The sequence below is a fragment of the Carlito syrichta genome, unplaced genomic scaffold (genome assembly GCF_000164805.1).
Source record: "Carlito syrichta isolate Samal-C Ts95f unplaced genomic scaffold, Tarsius_syrichta-2.0.1 Scaffold311970, whole genome shotgun sequence".
Classification (NCBI taxonomy): Eukaryota; Metazoa; Chordata; class Mammalia; order Primates; family Tarsiidae; genus Carlito; species Carlito syrichta.
In genome coordinates this window covers 135,612-152,700 of record NW_007256066.1, presented here as the reverse complement: position 1 = coordinate 152,700, position 17,089 = coordinate 135,612, and the positions used below count along the sequence as shown (strand labels likewise).

The window sequence follows — 17,089 nt, the reverse complement described above, 5'->3', positions numbered from 1 at the left end:
TAAAAATTAAGAACATTTCTACCTTAATATTAATCATGAAATTAAGAAGCCAGTTTCAGCAAGTTTTTGAACAAAATAAAAAATTAAAACCATTCTACATATTAAAATGTATACCACATCAAAGCATGAGATAAAATGCCCCACTTTGCTTCCAAAATCATTGGTATATCAAATGAAGGGAAACAAGTTGCCCAATAATGACTATACGCACTTTAATTTCCATTTTTCAACTCCATATTTTGGTTGCAATTCCATGATTTACCTTTAATTTAATATACTAAAAACATAAATGATTACTGAAAAGGCAAATCTTGTTTGAGGTTTTTATTTTTAACCCTTTGAACATATACTCTGTTCCTCCTAGCTGATGCAAGAACTACCCAAACCTTTGTGGCTGACCAAAACACTTTAAAATTCAAGTGACCTAATCCTCATAAAATAGCATGGACTGGATTTGGTATGGACAGTTTCACCTATTTTTGTATCAGAATTCTGGCAATCATTACTATGCCTTAACTTTGCCCGATTCCCGGAGCCAGTGTAGTATTGTATACAGGAGCCAAAAAAGGTGGGATCCATGGGCAGCAATTGTATGTTCCTAGAAGTCTCATGGTCATTAGCTTCTCCTACAAAATAAGAGGTTTCTACTATCACCTAATAATCTAATCGTGAGTCTTCAACTCAGTGGTCTTCAAATCTTTTCTGCACTTTAGCAGCAGAACCTATTTCTCAAATATAAGCCCAACATATAAGACTGATGTTTCAGAAAGCAGAAGTGCACTGGGTGATGCTGTGTGGAACAGGACCCAACCTCCTTGACTTCCACCTCCCCCCGCAGAGGGCCTCCAACGAGCCCAAAGCTGGTTTCCAACAGTTTTGAAATCCACTGGATAGAGTGACCTCTAAAACTTTCCCCAGGTCAAACTTTCCATCTCCGGGTCTTGGAAGCTGCGGAGCCCATCTGTATTACTGCCGGCTGAATCTACCCGTTCACTTCCCAGCATTCTCTCTCTCAAGCTCCTTCCCACAGCCCCCAAGGATGAAGCCTCTCCTCTGTTCTGTGGTCCTGAGCTCCTGACAGCTGCACATCAGGTACAACACTCTAAGAGTCCTGGATAGACCTAAAAATACATTTTACTAAATGTTAGCTCATAGCAGAAATAGGGTTAAACTCTTATTATCTTGGGAACCATTCCAGTCCTTAGGCCCCTCAGTGTTTATCAGTACAGCAGCCAGATCATTATTATTAGAGCTGTGATAATGAAAGAAAGATGTAATAAATGGGAAGTAATAACGAGCAGAGAGATAGGAAAAATTGAAAAAAAAATACTTAATTACAATTTTTAGGAAGCTGGAAAATTCTTGCAAATATTCTTATAATCTAAATTGTATCTCCAGAGAGGAATACTATGGCTAGAGTAAACTTAAAATATATATATATATAAAGCTGTTCTTCTTCCATCTGATGGGTTAAGCAGTCCATTTATCTATAAATAAAGACTACAAAATCAAGCACGATGTCCAAAATGACCCTTTCTTTGAATAGAAAAAGATCTCTCAGCACTGTTATATTTGTATATTCCAAAATGAACACCGTAAGAAGACCCAAATTCTTCACCCCTGCTGTCCTCTCTCTTTTTAGCTTTTCCAATATCAAACTGTAAATGTGCTGTTGACGTTGTACTTTTAAAGATAAGAATTAACTAAACGATCCCCTCTATTTGCCAAATACATACATTTTATCTTAATACCTAAATTCAACTAGCAGATTTCAGCAAAGCAGTAAAATAAACTATTCAGGCCCCCAAAATCCAGCCTCCTCAACAACAAAATCTTACTCTAAAAGTAACTTATCCTTTATCCACCTAAAATAAGCATCACTTCACTTCTGCCACATTTACATCTGTTCTCACTTCTTGAGAGAGAGAGAAACGGGTTGGAAGCAGAAGGGGAACAGGCTCTAACCGCATTCTATTTCTTACCTCATTTTATCTTTCAATTGATCTGAGTGTACTTTTATTAGTTTCAAGCCTAAAGGGATTTTCTGCCCCTGACGATACCTGGACTATAAAATTACCCACAATTGACAACTTCTCCCATCATGTAATGGTGCATATGAGAGATAACTATACATCACAGAAATTGCACTAGTAATGAGCTCTCTCATCACTTTAGAGAAGCATCTAAGACCACACTAAACTACCATTAGTACTTTTTAGTCAGAAGGACCACCAGAACAATGTAATTCCAAATCCTCTACAACCACAATATTTCAGAACACCTACAAAAAATCCTGCATTTAAAAATTAATGTAGGATCAGGCGCAGTGGCTCATGCCTGTAATCCCAGCACTTTGGGAGGTGGAGGTGAGAGGATCGCACGAGTCCAGGGGTTCAAGACCAGCCAGAATAGCAAGACCTCATCTCTACAATAAATAAAAACAAAACTTAGCCGGCCTTGGTGGCGAACGCCTGTAGTTCCAACTACTTGGAAGCCTGAGAAAGGTCAAGGCTATGGTGGCCATGAGCATGTCACTGCACTCCAGCCTGGGTGATAGAGTTAGACTCTCACACACACACACACACACACACACACACACACACACACACACACACACACACACAAAATTAATGTCAAATTGCTGATAAAGATACATAAAGAGTGTTTTAATAGTTTAAAAACTATTTAAACTATGTTTCCATAGTTTAGTCTTTAAACTATGTTTCAAATTCTCAGTTGCTAGCGTGCAAACGATGTTGTAACAGAAACAGCACCTTTTGTGCAATACCTCTTTGCAATTCCAGGCACAATACTTTGTTTGTATTATATATCAATATACGCCTGTTAATTTCTAGGTCTTTTAAATTCTCAAATTAATGATAATCATCCTATTTATTATTAAAAGAATAAAGAATTTCCTTCACAGAACTAGTGGACCCCAATAGGTATATTTAGATTACACGAAAACTTCCCTAGAAATAATACTAAAATTTTACTTCTCAAATTCACATATAAAGTATACACTCTCAGCCCTATGACTTTCCTACAACAAAAATCAACATATAATCAAGTGAACATAAATGTTACCCTTTTTATTAGGAAAAACTTAAAGACTGAACCACCACACACTTAACAGTAAACATAAGCACTGCTCCATCCTCCATGAAGATGCATACAGTACAAATGTAACAGGAATACATCTCCCAAAGCCACTTCAACATGGCAGTCTTTCATTTCACTTCACTCCCTTTCATGTTAGAAGGCAAAACTCACAGTGAATGATTCCAAAGTGAATGAAAGCCAGCAAAAGAATCCTGAGTTTTGAAAAGTCATGTGCTAACCAGCTTATATACATTTTATCCACTCTCATTCTAGAAAGTGCCAGCCATGCACGGTGGTTCACACCTGTAATCCCAGCACTTTGGGAGGCAGAGGTGAGAGGACCGCCTGAGTCCAGGAGTTCAAGACCAGCCTGGGCAACACGGCGAGACCTTGTCTCTACAATAAATCAAAAAATTAGCCAGTCATGGTGGCATGCACCCGTGGTCCCAGCTACGTGGAAGGCTGAAATGGAAGGATTGCCTGAGCCCAGCAGATCAAGCATCATGACACTGTATTCCAGCCTGGGTGACACAGTGAGACTATGACCCAATTTTTTAAAAAAAGAGCCCTTTTATTTACCTGTGTTTCACAGAGGTCAAGTAAAGCAGAGATCATAATTAAATCTGTCAAAGGCACAGCAATAAGTGGGGAATCAGTGATTAGTATTCACACAGCACTGTGTGCAATTATCTACTTATAAGATAAGTAAAGTTTGGCCTTGATGGTTAATCCAGTGTAGCTCTTTCAATTGGCCATACTCTGGCCAGTTCAACAGCAGGAGCCCTACTCATTTCTTCTTTGCTGTTGCATGGATGGCAGATGAATTAGCTTGAAACTGAATTATTAGACAATGAATTTAAAACATATCTAGTTTTATCTCTCAGTTAAGGGACAACACTGACACTTAATTCTGTGGTTACAGGACCAACAATGCTCTCACTTCAAAAATTTTTTAAACACGTGCTTTAGGAGACTTCCTGCTACTACCACACAGCTGTTAAAAAGGGTGAATCTGCAGAGGAACACAGATCGTTCTACAAAAAAGATACCTGCACACGCATATGTTTACAGTTGCACTATTCACAATAGCAAAAACATGGAACCAACCCTACTGTCCATGAAAATAGACTGGACAAAGAAAATATGGTACATATATACAATGGTGTATTGCACAGCCACAAAGAAAAACAAAATCATGGGCGTTGCAGCAAACTGAATGAAGTTGGAGACCATCATACTCAATGATCTATCACAGAAACAAAGAACTGAATACCTCATGTTCTTACTCACAAGTGAGAACTGAGGAATTGGCAGGGACACTATTGGGGGCTAGGGGAGGAGAACGTAACAACACAAAAGGTACCTGGTCCCAAACCAGGGGAAGTAAGGACCAGTTGGAGACCCAAGCTTCACCTGCAAGCAGTCTACTTGCACAGTTAATCCTGATTTGTACCCCGCATCTCTATAATATAATGTAAGAAAAATAAAAAGTGTGGGTCCGTAGCTGGTATGAGCTCTTCTACTCCTAAGTACGATGACCACACCACACTGTTTAGGTGGAGGAAGATACAGTTCCCATGTGATTACAAATAGTCAATGTTACTTCCAAATCGACAGCCAGGCCAAATCACACTCTCACCTTCAAGGTCCAAGGAAATTAAGCTTTGATCCCATGTCTGAGGCTGATCAAGTATGGAAAAATCTTCATGATGGTATATTAGATGCTTGATTTACAAAGAACCTTTGCTCACATTAAATTTCAGGGTTTTCATTAGCTCATGTGCTCTTTCTAAGCCATCTCACCACTGCTTTTTCTTTTCTTTTTGTGGACACAGGATCTTGCTCTGTCACCCCCCAGACTGGGGTGCAGTTCTGCAATCATACCCTACTGCAGTCTTGAATTCCAGGGCTCAACCAATTCTCCTGTCTCAGCCTCCCGAGTGGCTAAGATTAAAGCACATGCCATGATGCCTGGTTAGTTTTTAAAAATTTTTTGTGGAGACAGAACCTCCCTCTTTAGTCCAGGCTGGTCTCAAACCCCTGGGCTCAAGTAATCTTCCCACTTTGGCCATGTAAAGTGGTGGGATTACAGGCATGAGTTGTTGTGCCTGAACTTGCTTTTTCAAATGTAATGAATTTCCCTATGCTCCTGAAATCTTTTTTTCAGTTCTTCTGCTACTAAATAACACTCAGTTAAGAATAAATTAAGGCCGGGCTCGGTGACTCAGCCTGTAATCCCAGTGCTTTGGGAGGTCGAGGCGAGTGCATTGCCTGAGCTCGCGGGTTTGAGACCTACCCGGGCAACTTGGCGAGAACTCATCTCTACAATAAATCAAAAATTAGCCAGGCGTGGTGGCATGCACCTGTGGTTCCAGCTACTTGGAAGGCTGAGGCGGAAGGATCACCGGAGCCCAGTAGGTTGAGGCTGCCATGGCTGGGAGCATGCTACTACCCTCCAGCCTGGATGACAGAGTGAGACTCCAACTCAAAAAAAAAAGTGAGCCTAGGAGTTTAAGGCTGCAGTGAACTATGATTGTGCCACTGAACTACAGCCTGGGCAACAAAGCAAGACCATCTCTTAAAAAAAAAAAAAGTAAATATAATAAAAAAGTTTGGTTGGGCATGGAGGCTCATACCTGTAATCCCAGCAAATTGGGAGGTTGAGGTGGGAGGATTGCTGGAGCCCAGGAGTTTGAGACCAGCCTAGGCAACATAGCAAACCCTTGTCTCAAAGAAAAGAAAGAAAGAAAGAGAAGAAGAAAAACAATTAGCCAGATGTAGTGGCATGCACCTGTAGCCCCAGCTATTCAGGAGGTTGAGGCAGAAGGACTGCCTCAGCCCAAGGGGTCGAGGCTGCAGTGAACTGTGATTGTGCCACTGCACTCCAGTCTGGGCCACACAGTGAGACTCCAACTCAAATAATAATAATAATAATAATAATAATAATAATAATAAAAAGAATAAATCTCCCTCAGAAACCAATGCAAACTTACCTTAGATGGGGGAAACAGAGATGATGTAGGGATGTACACAGAGCTTTCAAACCAATGCCAAGAACTCTGATTCTGACTCTGCCGGTGGAGGAGGAGTAGAAGAAACTATTTGTTTTACATTTAAATATGATCCCCATGACTATTTGTTTTACATTTAAATATGATCCCCATGACTATTACACTAAAGGCGGTGTGTGTGTGTGTGTGTGTGTGTGTGTGTGTGTGTGTGTGTGTGTGTGTGTTCAGGCTATGGATATATTCTGAAATAAGGCCTAAATGACTGTTGACAGACTAAGTGACATAAGAGAAGAAGGATCAAGGAAGACTCTAGGGTCTTGGTCTGAACAACTAGAAGGACAGAGTCATTATTACCTAACATGGAAAAGATGCTGGATCAAAAGGACGATCAAGAACTCAGTTTCACACATGGTAGCTGTGAGATGCTCTCAGAAGTCCAAGTGTAGGTCTCAAGTTGGCATCAAATAGTACACCAGTCGTTTAAGGAAAATGAGGTCCAAGCGGCAGAGAGGACTCTGCACATCACTCACAAACAGGATCACTAATGAAGAAAGCGAGATGGAAACGAGAAGAAATCCAAGGATTCAACCCTAGTGGAAGAGCTGAGAAAGAACCAGTAATATGAAAACCAAAATAACAGGGGTAGGATCCTAGAGGGAAGACAGAGAGGTAACAGGAAACTCAGGAGTATGTGGTGTTACAGAAGCCAAAGAGATATTTCAAGGAGAAAAAAGTGATTAACTACATCAAACACCAATGACAGATCAAATACTATGAGAATTAAGAAGAGACAACCACTGGGCTAGGTGGCTCAGCCTGTAATCCCGCGCCTTTGGGAGGCTGAGGTGAGTGGATTGTCTGAGCCCGCGGGTTCGAGACACGCCTGGGCAGCGAGACCTCATCTCTACAATAAATCAAAAAATCAGCCAGGCGTGGTAGCGTATGCCTGTAATTCTGGCTATTTGGAAGGCTGAGGCGGAAGGATCGCCGGAGCCCAGCAGGTCGAGGCTGCGGTGGCCGGGAGCGGCCACTGCACTCCAGTCTGGGCGACAGATTGAGACTCCAACTCAAAAAAAAAAATAAAAAAAGAGTTGACCAGATTTGGTGATGTAGGAGTCAATGACGACCTTAACAAGGGCAGCTTCAGTGAGCAGTGAGAGGATGTTAGAGGCAAATACTTGACTGTGTGGGTCAGGAGAGATGAGAGAGCAGGTCCAGTCCACATTCTTAAGAAGCTTTGCTCAAAAGGGATGGAGAAAAGTGGGTCAGCTGCCTGAAGGGGTTGTGGGGTCAATGAAGTTTTATTAAGGAAGACAACCCAGGTTGCTTTTACACTGATGCAAAAGGCTCAGTAGAAAGGGGGAAATTATAATTGTAGGAGTAAGAGGGAAGAATTGCTGGAATGGTGTTCCTGACTGCAAAAAGGGATGGCATCTAACCCAAAAGTGAACAGTGGTCTTTGCTAAGTCTCAGACAGATCATCTTTAATTTCAGGAGAAAGGTGCTATGTATGTGCTCAGAATCAGATGGGGGGTATGTGTAACAAAGTTTTCGTCAAATTGCTTCTGCTATCTCCCCGTATGTGAGGGAACAAAGAAGTCATCAACCCAATTGCTTCCAGCCTGTGATCTAGTGAGAAGCCTCTAGGCTCTTGACATTACACATAACATGAAAGAAGTTCACCCTGAGGATAAAACTGAGATGACTCGCAAGGCCCTATAAAGCCTTGTCCACACTAACCTGGTCAACTAAACACATGATGGCTTTCAGGCATTTCCCCACTGTTTATACCTGATTGTGACAGGCACCATTTAAAAAATGCCCCTTTCATGCAGGCATTGCCATGCCAAGAAAATGAAATCCCATTCAGAATGACCTCTGCACTTCTTGCACTCAGGCTCCACCACAGGAAAAAAGATATAGATTTATCTAGCTGTTGACATACTGATATGCTGAAAGTAAAATGGCCTCGAAGGAACTTGTTAAACAGCACTTTTTGCTAATACTCTGTTGTCAATTATTTCCAAAATGTACCTTTAGATAGTTAAATCAAGGCAGAATTTGGGGACAACCCCACATCTAAGACACAGCCAAATAAATAGGCACCTACAGATACTTGGAGGGAAGGATAAAGACTTGGTAAATAAATGGAGTGCTTTTTGTTTGTTTGTTTTTTGAGTTGGAGTCTCACTCTGTTGCCCAGACTGGAGTGCAGTGGCACACTCATGATGGCCACCCCAGCGTCGATCTGCTAGGCTCTGGTGATCCTTCCACCTCAGCCTTCCAAGTAGCTGGAACTACAGGTGTGCACTTCCTTGCCTGACTAATTTTTTTTTTTTTTAATGTAAAGATGAGGTCTCACCAAGTTGCCCAGGTTGGTCTTGAACCCACGGACTTAGGCAATCCACTCGCCAAAGCCTCCCAAAGTGTGGGATTACAGGCTGAGCCATCAAGCCTGGCTTAATAAATGGAGTGTTTTCTAAGGAGGTGATAACGATACTCAGAAGAATCAATATAAACCCAGAATATCTGATACCTATTTCCATCAGAATGATTTAAAAATATCCTCCTACAAAAATAAAACAAATGAGAAACGTGCTATATGCAAGTGACAATTGAACAAATAAGATTAGATTTCATATATCCTTTAAAAAGCAGATAGGAGAAACATGTCTTCTGAAATAAAAGTAGTGTTCACTCCCACAGTATGCTACCATGAGTGAATTCAACACACATTTATATCACTGTTGTGTTAATGGCTCTGGCATTTAAAATAATTTGCTACAAGTCTGATAATAATTTGCTCTTCAATTGCAAAGTTGAACCACTTGATGCTGATTATAACTCTTACATAAGGAACTTCAACAATAATTCTAAATTTCCATCATTATGTATATTTTATAATTCAGAAGTAGTACTTACAGGATTACATTCCTAAAAGCACTGTGCACTTCAATGTGTAATTTCCAAATTATTTCAGATTATAGTATAATGTATTTAAAAATGAAGTTTTTATGTATCATGTAAATTAAAGAACAGAATACCAACTGCCATGGAATAGTAGATATTAGACATATTGCAAGTATAATTCAATGTAATATAATAAATCAGTGTTGGCTATATAAAATGATAAAATTCTAAAAAACAAACAGCTCCATTAAAAAGTGGGCAAAAGACATGAATAGACACTTCTCAAAAGAAGATATATGGGCAGCCAATAGACATGTGAAAAAGTGCTCAGCCTCACTAATCATCAGAGATACCACCTAACCCCAGTAAGAAAGGACATCATTAATAAAACAAACAACAGATGCTGGCAAGGATGTGGAGAAAAAGGAACACTTCTACGCTGCTGGTGGGAATGCAAACTAGTGCAGCCTCTTTGGAAGACAGTGTGGCGATTTCTGAAAGAACTAGAAATTGACTTCCATGTGACCCAGCAATTCCCCTACTGGGAATATACCTGGAGGAACTCAAATCATTCTACAAAAAAGATACCTGCACACACATGTTTGTTGGAGCTCTATTCACAATAGCAAAAACATGGAACCAACCACGCTGCACATCGAAGCTGGACTGGAATTTAAAAATGTGGTACATATACACAATGGAATATTATGCAGCCATAAAGAAGGACAAACATATGGACTTTGTAACAACTTGGATGGATTTAGAGACTATCATACTCAGTGATCTATCACAGAAACAAAGAACAGAGTACGATATGCTCTCACTCATAAGCAGACCTTAAACAATTATCATAATACTATAAGAAAGGGATTGACAGTAGTGGGAAACTGCCAGGGGAAGGGGAATGGAATTGGCAGTTGAGGGAGGCTGCCAGGGGAGCGGCATACCTCATCAATAAGGGTACCTGCATAATGAACATTTGTATACCTAACCCTGAATTGTACCCCACATCTTTAAAATAAAAAATAAAATGATAAAATTCTAAATCAACCTATTCAATTAAGAGTCTGGGTTTTGCGTTTTGTTAATTATATATTTATCAAAACAAACTATTTCTTAGCCCACATAGCATGTTTTATAGTTCAGGAATATGGGTCAATAACAAGCTTGTATGTTAATTCAACCCAAAGAAGTTACTTATATTCCCAAATCACTTTATACTCTGAAAGATATCACTCTTCCTCAACTCCTCCAATCTCCCATGGAATCATAATTTCTGCAGAAATCTGCATATGGCTTCCTTCTTGCTTCAGCCCAGGGCCACAGCTGAACAACATGCTCCAACAACATGAACATGCTCCAACAACATGAAACTGCAGACACGTGGCCTTCACCACGTATCTGAGGTTTTGTCAAAGCACTGGAAGCCATGGTATAGCTACTATGCTTGACAGTATGTCAACCTCAACACCAATGTCTTTCCTGGATGATGGAGAAATGGAGGGAAAATTCTATAATTTTTAAAAGTCTATCTTTTAAATCACATCTTCTTAGCTCTCCATTAAACATTTGTTCATGATTGTATCCCTAGTGTCTGGAGTGGTGCCTGGAATACTCAAAGGTAAGTGTCAAAGATATATATACATCTATTTTCAAGAAATCTATGCTGCCCAGGCTGATCTCAAAATCCTGAGCTGAAGGAATCCTCCCTCCTCTGTCTCCTGAGTAGCTGGGACTAATGAATATTAAGGTATATAGTAGCCGGGCTCAGTGGCTCAGCCTGTAATCCCGCGCCTTTGGGAGGCTGAGGTGAGTGGATTGCCTGAGCCCGCGGGTTCGAGACCCGCCTGGGCAGTGAGACCTCATCTCTACAATAAATCAAAAAATCAGCCAGGTGTGGTAGCGCATGCCTGTAATTCCGGCTACTTGGAAGGCTGAGGCGGAAGGATCGCCGGAGCCCGGCAGGCCGGGAGCGGCCACTGCACTCCAGTCTGGGCGACAGCGTGAGACTCCAACTCAAAAAAACAAACAAACAAAAAGGTGTATAGTAACAGCAGAGGTAGGGGAGGGAATAAAGCAACACAAGATAGCTTTTCTTGATAAGATCTCTTTAAGCATTTCAAAGTTTACCAAGAAAGATAAAATTTAAGTGCAGGGCTTTCAGCAAAAATGACTCCAAAAATCTCATTATTCTTAACTTCAGTATGAGAGTTTATCTAGCCAAAAAAAAAAAAAAAAAGGGTGACAATTTCAGGAGCACTTGTATAAAACTTGGTTCTGTTTACATGGGTCTATTTTTGTATCTACTACTGCTAAGTTATACACATCACACTTTACAGTTTAAAAAGTACTGCATATACTCTTAGTTCATTAAATCCTCATCATAGCTCTGTGAGGAATATGTATGCATACGCACATAAACTGAAGATCAAAAAGTTTAAGTTGCCAAAGGTACCAAGATCTTTTAACACCAAATTCCACCAGCTTTTCATCCACGATGTTGCCAATAAAATGTGGGTAGAAGTACATGATCCTGAGTCTTAAAGGCAGGTTTCACCTGCTTCCTTTTTGGATGAGAATTACTAGAACAGGCAAAGGGGGTTGGGGAGTCAGCAGAGATAGTTGGACTACAGCAAAGCATTGTTAAAACTATCCCTTGGATCCCTATCAGGGACCATGTCACTGAAAAAATCCATTAGGTAAACCCATCTAGCCAAAGGGTAGAATCCATGCCCACCAGAAGAACAGTTTCTCACTCCAAGCACTGTCCTGTTCAAAACCTGGCTCAGAACTGAAGATCCCAATAATGAAAAGCCTATTAAGATCAGCCATAGGGTTTATTTATTTCTTTTTAATTAGAAGGCCCAGTTCCAGCCCAGACCTACTTAGTTAGAATTTCCAAGAATGAACAAGGCCTGTGCATTGTGACAGAGACTGCAGTTTTTCACAATACCTATTCTGCCATTCTTGCCTTTGTAAGAACCCCAATTTTTTCTGAATGCACTGTACTCCAGCTAAAAGGCCATGTTTCTCCATCTCTCTGGCAGCTATAGCCATATGACTGACTAAATTCTGGCCAAGAATGCTACAAATAGAGCACAGAATATACCAGATCTACATAAAGGAAATCGCATACTCCTTTCTCTGCCACTTCCTCCTTCCTGCTGACTAGAATTTGACACTAGAAACTGCTCCCTAACACCTGAAACAGCCGTAACAGGCCCAGACTCCCTGCCTCCTGTCTTCTTTAAGGTAAAAGAAAAAGAAATTTCTTTTTTAAACTAATGCTACTTGTTTGGGATGTTTTTGTTTGTTAAATGCTAATACTAACACTTATTATAAATGTAATTTTTTTAAAATAACATTTCACAGACTATTCTGATGTGACTCCTGGATAAAAAGTAATTTAGAAGAATTTCAGTTTAGTTAAAAAAAAAAAAATGCACCCAAAGCACAAGCAACAAAAATTTTAAACTTTGGTGTATCACAAAACACTATCAACAAAGTAAAAAAGACAATCTATGGAATGGGAGAAAATATTTGGGATAAGGGTCTAGTTTCTAGAATATATATACAAGAATATAAAGAAGCCTTGCAAGTCAACAATAAGAAGACAAAAACACACCTGTAAAATGGGCAAAAGACTCAAATAGATATTTCTCCCAAAAAAGATATACAAATGGCTAAAAAGCACGTGCAAAGATGTCCAATTTTTTTTTTTTTTTTTAGTTAGAGTCTCACTGTCGCCTAGGCTGGAGTACAGTGGCACACTCATGGCCACCCCAGTGTCAACCTGCTGGGCTCCAGTGATCCTTCCAAGCCTTCCAAGTAGCTGGAATTACAGGCACACACTACCATACCCAGCTCATTTTTTATTTATTGTAGAGACGAGGTCTTGCCAAGTTGCCTGGGCTGGTCTCAAATCTGTGCGCTCAGGCAATCCACCTGCCTTGGCCTCCCAAAGTGCTGAGATTACACGCTGAGCCACCGAGCCCAGCCATGTCCAACATTTCTGGTCATTAAGTGAATGCAAATAATAAACACAGTAAGATACCATTTCACACACACTAGAATATAATTTCCTTTAAAAAAAGAAAAATACGTGTTTATAAGGGATGTGAAGAAATTGGATCCTTTGTATATTGCTGATGAGAATGTAAAATGTTGCAGTCACTGTGGAAAAACAATTCAGTGGTTCTTCAAAATGTTAAACATAGAATTACCATATGACCCAGAAATTCTATTCTTAGGTAGATACCCAAAAGAATTGAAAACAAATGTTCAAACACTTTAAAAAATATTCATAGCAGCACTATTTGCAACAGCCAAAAGGTAGAAGCAACCCAAATGTCCAAAATGAATGACTGAATAAATATAATGTGGTATGTATATACAGAGCATACTTCTCAGTCATAAAAAGGAACAAAGTATGGATACATGTTACAATGTGCATGAACGTCGAAAACATTAGGCTATGTAAAAAAGCCAGACACACTGTATGATTCCATTTATATGAAATGTCCAAAACAGGTAAATCCATAGGAAGCAGATTAGTGGTTTTCAGAGATTGGGAACAGAGTGGGGGATGGGGAATGACTATTTAATGAGTGCAAGGTTCCCTTTAGGGTGAGGAAAATGATTCGGAAGTGGATAAAGGTGATGGTTGCACATTGTGAATGTTCTAAATAACACTGAATAGTACACACGAGAGTCACGTCAATTTTTTTGATGTTTAAAAAAAAAATCAAAGAAGCATAAGCATGCACTTACTATATGACCAGCCATTCTACTGCTATTTACATAAGAGAAATAAAAGCTTATATCCATACAAATACCTGTACACAAATATTCACAGCCTTATTTGTAATATCTAAAAACTGGGAACAACCTAAATGTGCACCCACAGGTGAATGGATAAATTGAGGTACAGCCATAAAATGAAATGTTATTCAGCAATAAGAAAAAACTACTGATACGTTCAACCACAGGGATGAATCTCAAAATAATTATGTTGAGTTAAAGAAGCTAGACTCCCCCTTCCAAAAAAAAGTACATATGATATGATTCCCTTTCTAGAAAATTCTAGAAATTTTCTATTAATCTCTAGTGACAGAAACCTGATCAACAGTTGCCTGTGGATAGGGTAGAAGAAAGAACAGGAAGTATTAACTTTAGAGGCAGGAAGAAACTTTTGGAAGGAATAGAAGTATTCCTTATCTTGACTGTGGTGATAGTAAGCATATGTCAAAACTCATTAAGCTACACTTTGAACATATGCAGTTTATTGTACATCAATTACGCATCAACAAAGCTGTAAAAATTTAACAATAGAAAGGGCATGGTAAAAGATTACTTATATACTGATAGCAGTTAAAACAATAATAAGCTTCTTATTGAGTCTTAAAAATATTTTCAGAGAATAGATAAGACAAAGAAAAATATTCACTCTGGTATTACTGAAAACAATGTAGGATATTAAACAGCAAGGCATACTCTGTTTGTTTTTGTATACCCCTATGAATAAACTAAGACACACCAACATCTCACCAGTGGCTGCTGGGTGCTGATTGTTTTATTCTTCTCAGTAGACTTGAAAATGGCTTTCTGTGTACTCCTGTGTATCTTCCATATATCTCATGATTTTGTAATTAGCAAAATATTTTAAGATATGTCTACTTAGGAGCTTATGTCTGTATCATCAAATTTTTGCATCAGGTTTGTAATGTATCAAATGCAAGATGATGCTTGCAAGGTCCTCTGAAATAGTGCAGAACACATGACTTTCTCAGACGTCTGGTATGGGAGCCCCATCTGAGAATTTGTTAAGCACACTCCTGTCTCATCATGGTTACAAAGCTTCCACCTAAAAATAGCTTCTCTTACATAATCACTCACCACAGATTTGTGTATTTTATACATCCTCGAAATAAATTTCCTTTTTAGAGATATGCCACCAGAGGTAAATTATCACTTCTAAAAGCAGAGAAGTTTAATCATAATCGAAACAAATCTTATTTTCAGAGGCTCAGTAGTTGATAGTTCTGCTAATAAAAATAACTGGAAATAGTTATATGTAACAGAAGTAACAGCACAGCAACTCTATTTTTTAATGACTTTAGATGATATACAACACATCCATTTTAAGTGTACAGTTCAATAAATTTTTACAAATATATACCCCATGTAACCAGCACCACTATCAAGATACAGAACATTCTACAACCTCTTTTCCCCAAATTCTCACACGTCCCTTCACAATCACCCTCTCCCTTCACTCTAGCCCAGCGAAGAAAACCACTGCTCTGACTTCTACAACCATGGCTTAGGTTTGTCTGTTTTTGAACTTCAGATAAATGGAATCATGTAGGATGTACTCTTTTCATTCTGGCTTCTTCTACTCAGTATAATGTCTTCAGATTTCTCCATGTTGCTGAAGTTCTTTCCTTTCTACTGAGGAATAGTCCACTATACAGCTGTCCCAAGATTTCCAACTCTACTTTTAAATGCCTTCTGCTCTGTCTCTGAAAATAGCTTTCTGTATATATTGTTTTCTGTAAATACTGTTAAGGTCAGGAAGACAATAACTTTGCTTTTTTAGAATTTTGATGTTTTATTCTGTTTTGACAAGTGTTTCCACGGCTCTCAAACTGGGGAGGGGGGGATTAAAATACGCTGGAATCCCAATTCAGTAGGTTGTAAGTCCATCTGAAGAAAACACTGTCTTAAAGGAGTGCTTCCCAAATTTTGCCAGTACGCATGTTTAATCTATGCCAGGTGTTATGCTAAATACATAGTGTGCTATCTCATACAGTCCTCCCCACCCACAATCTTATGAGATATGCCACTGAACTATATACTTAAAAATGCTCATTAAGATGTTAAATCTCATTCAGGCTTGGTGGCTCAGCCTGTAATCCCGTGCTTGGGGAGGCTGAGGTGAGTGGACTGCCTGAGCCCGCGGGTTCGAGACTTGCCTGGGCAACTTGGCGAGACCTCATCTCCACAATAAATAAAAAAATGAGCCGGGCGTGGTAGCGCGCGCCTGTAGTTCCAGCTACTTGGAAGGCTGAGGTGGAAGGATCGCCTGAGCCCAGCAGGTCGAAGCTGCGGTGGCCGGGAGCGGCCACTGCACTCCAGTCTGGGCGAGAGTGAGACTCCGATTCAAAAAAAAAAAAAGATGGTAAATCTCATGTGTATTTTACCAAAAATAAAAATAAGTTTTCCTCCAAATATTAGGCTGAATATAACATTAGGATGTCTCATATTAATATGAAAAAAAGCCTCTCCCACAGTCGGGGATTGATGGTTCATGCCTGTAATCCTAGCACTTTGGGAGGCCAAGGCAGGAGTACTGCTTGAGCCCAGGAGTTCGAGACCAGTCTGGCTAGCAAGACCTCATCTCTATTAAAAAAATTTTTAAATTAGCTAGGCATGGTGGTGTGCACCTATAGTCCTAGCTACTTGGGAGGTTGAGAAGAAAGGACTGATTGAGTTCAGGAGTTTGAGGCTGTGGTAAGCCATGATCATGCCTCTGAACTCCAGTCTGGGTACCAAAGTGAGACCTCAACTCAAGAAACAACCTCTCCCATTGTAATATTTGTCCCATGTATTTTAACTTGGGTCCTTCAAATTATCTCCAACAAAATCAACTAATTATCAACATGTATATACACTTTTCCCTTTTTTTTTTTTAGGAGTTTTTTTTTTTTTAGGGTCTTGTTCTGTCACCCAGGCTAGAATGCAGTGACAGTGACAAGATTATAGCCCACTGTAGCCTCTTAACTTCTGGGTTTAGGAGATTCTCCCACCTCAGCCTTCCAGGTAGCATGCACCACCACATATGGCTAAATTTTTTTGTAGAGACAGGGTCTCACCATTGCCTAGGCTGGTCTCAAGCTCTTGGGCTCAAGCAATCCTCTCACCTTGGCCTCCTAAAGTTGCTGGGATTACAGGTGTGAGCTACCATGCCCAGCCAACCATGTATATATTCTGACATAAAATAAAAGCATAGCATAAAGTAAAAATATAATTCTAACATTTTAATAACTATTTACTTATTACAACTT

At 39.6% G+C, this 17,089-nt stretch overlaps 1 protein-coding gene across 3 annotated transcripts in view; it reads right to left on the bottom strand.

Annotated features, from left to right (window-relative positions):
• Positions 1-17,089, bottom strand: part of OSBPL1A (oxysterol binding protein like 1A) — a 200,318-nt gene that overhangs the window by 88,553 nt on the left and 94,676 nt on the right. The window lies entirely within an intron of this gene.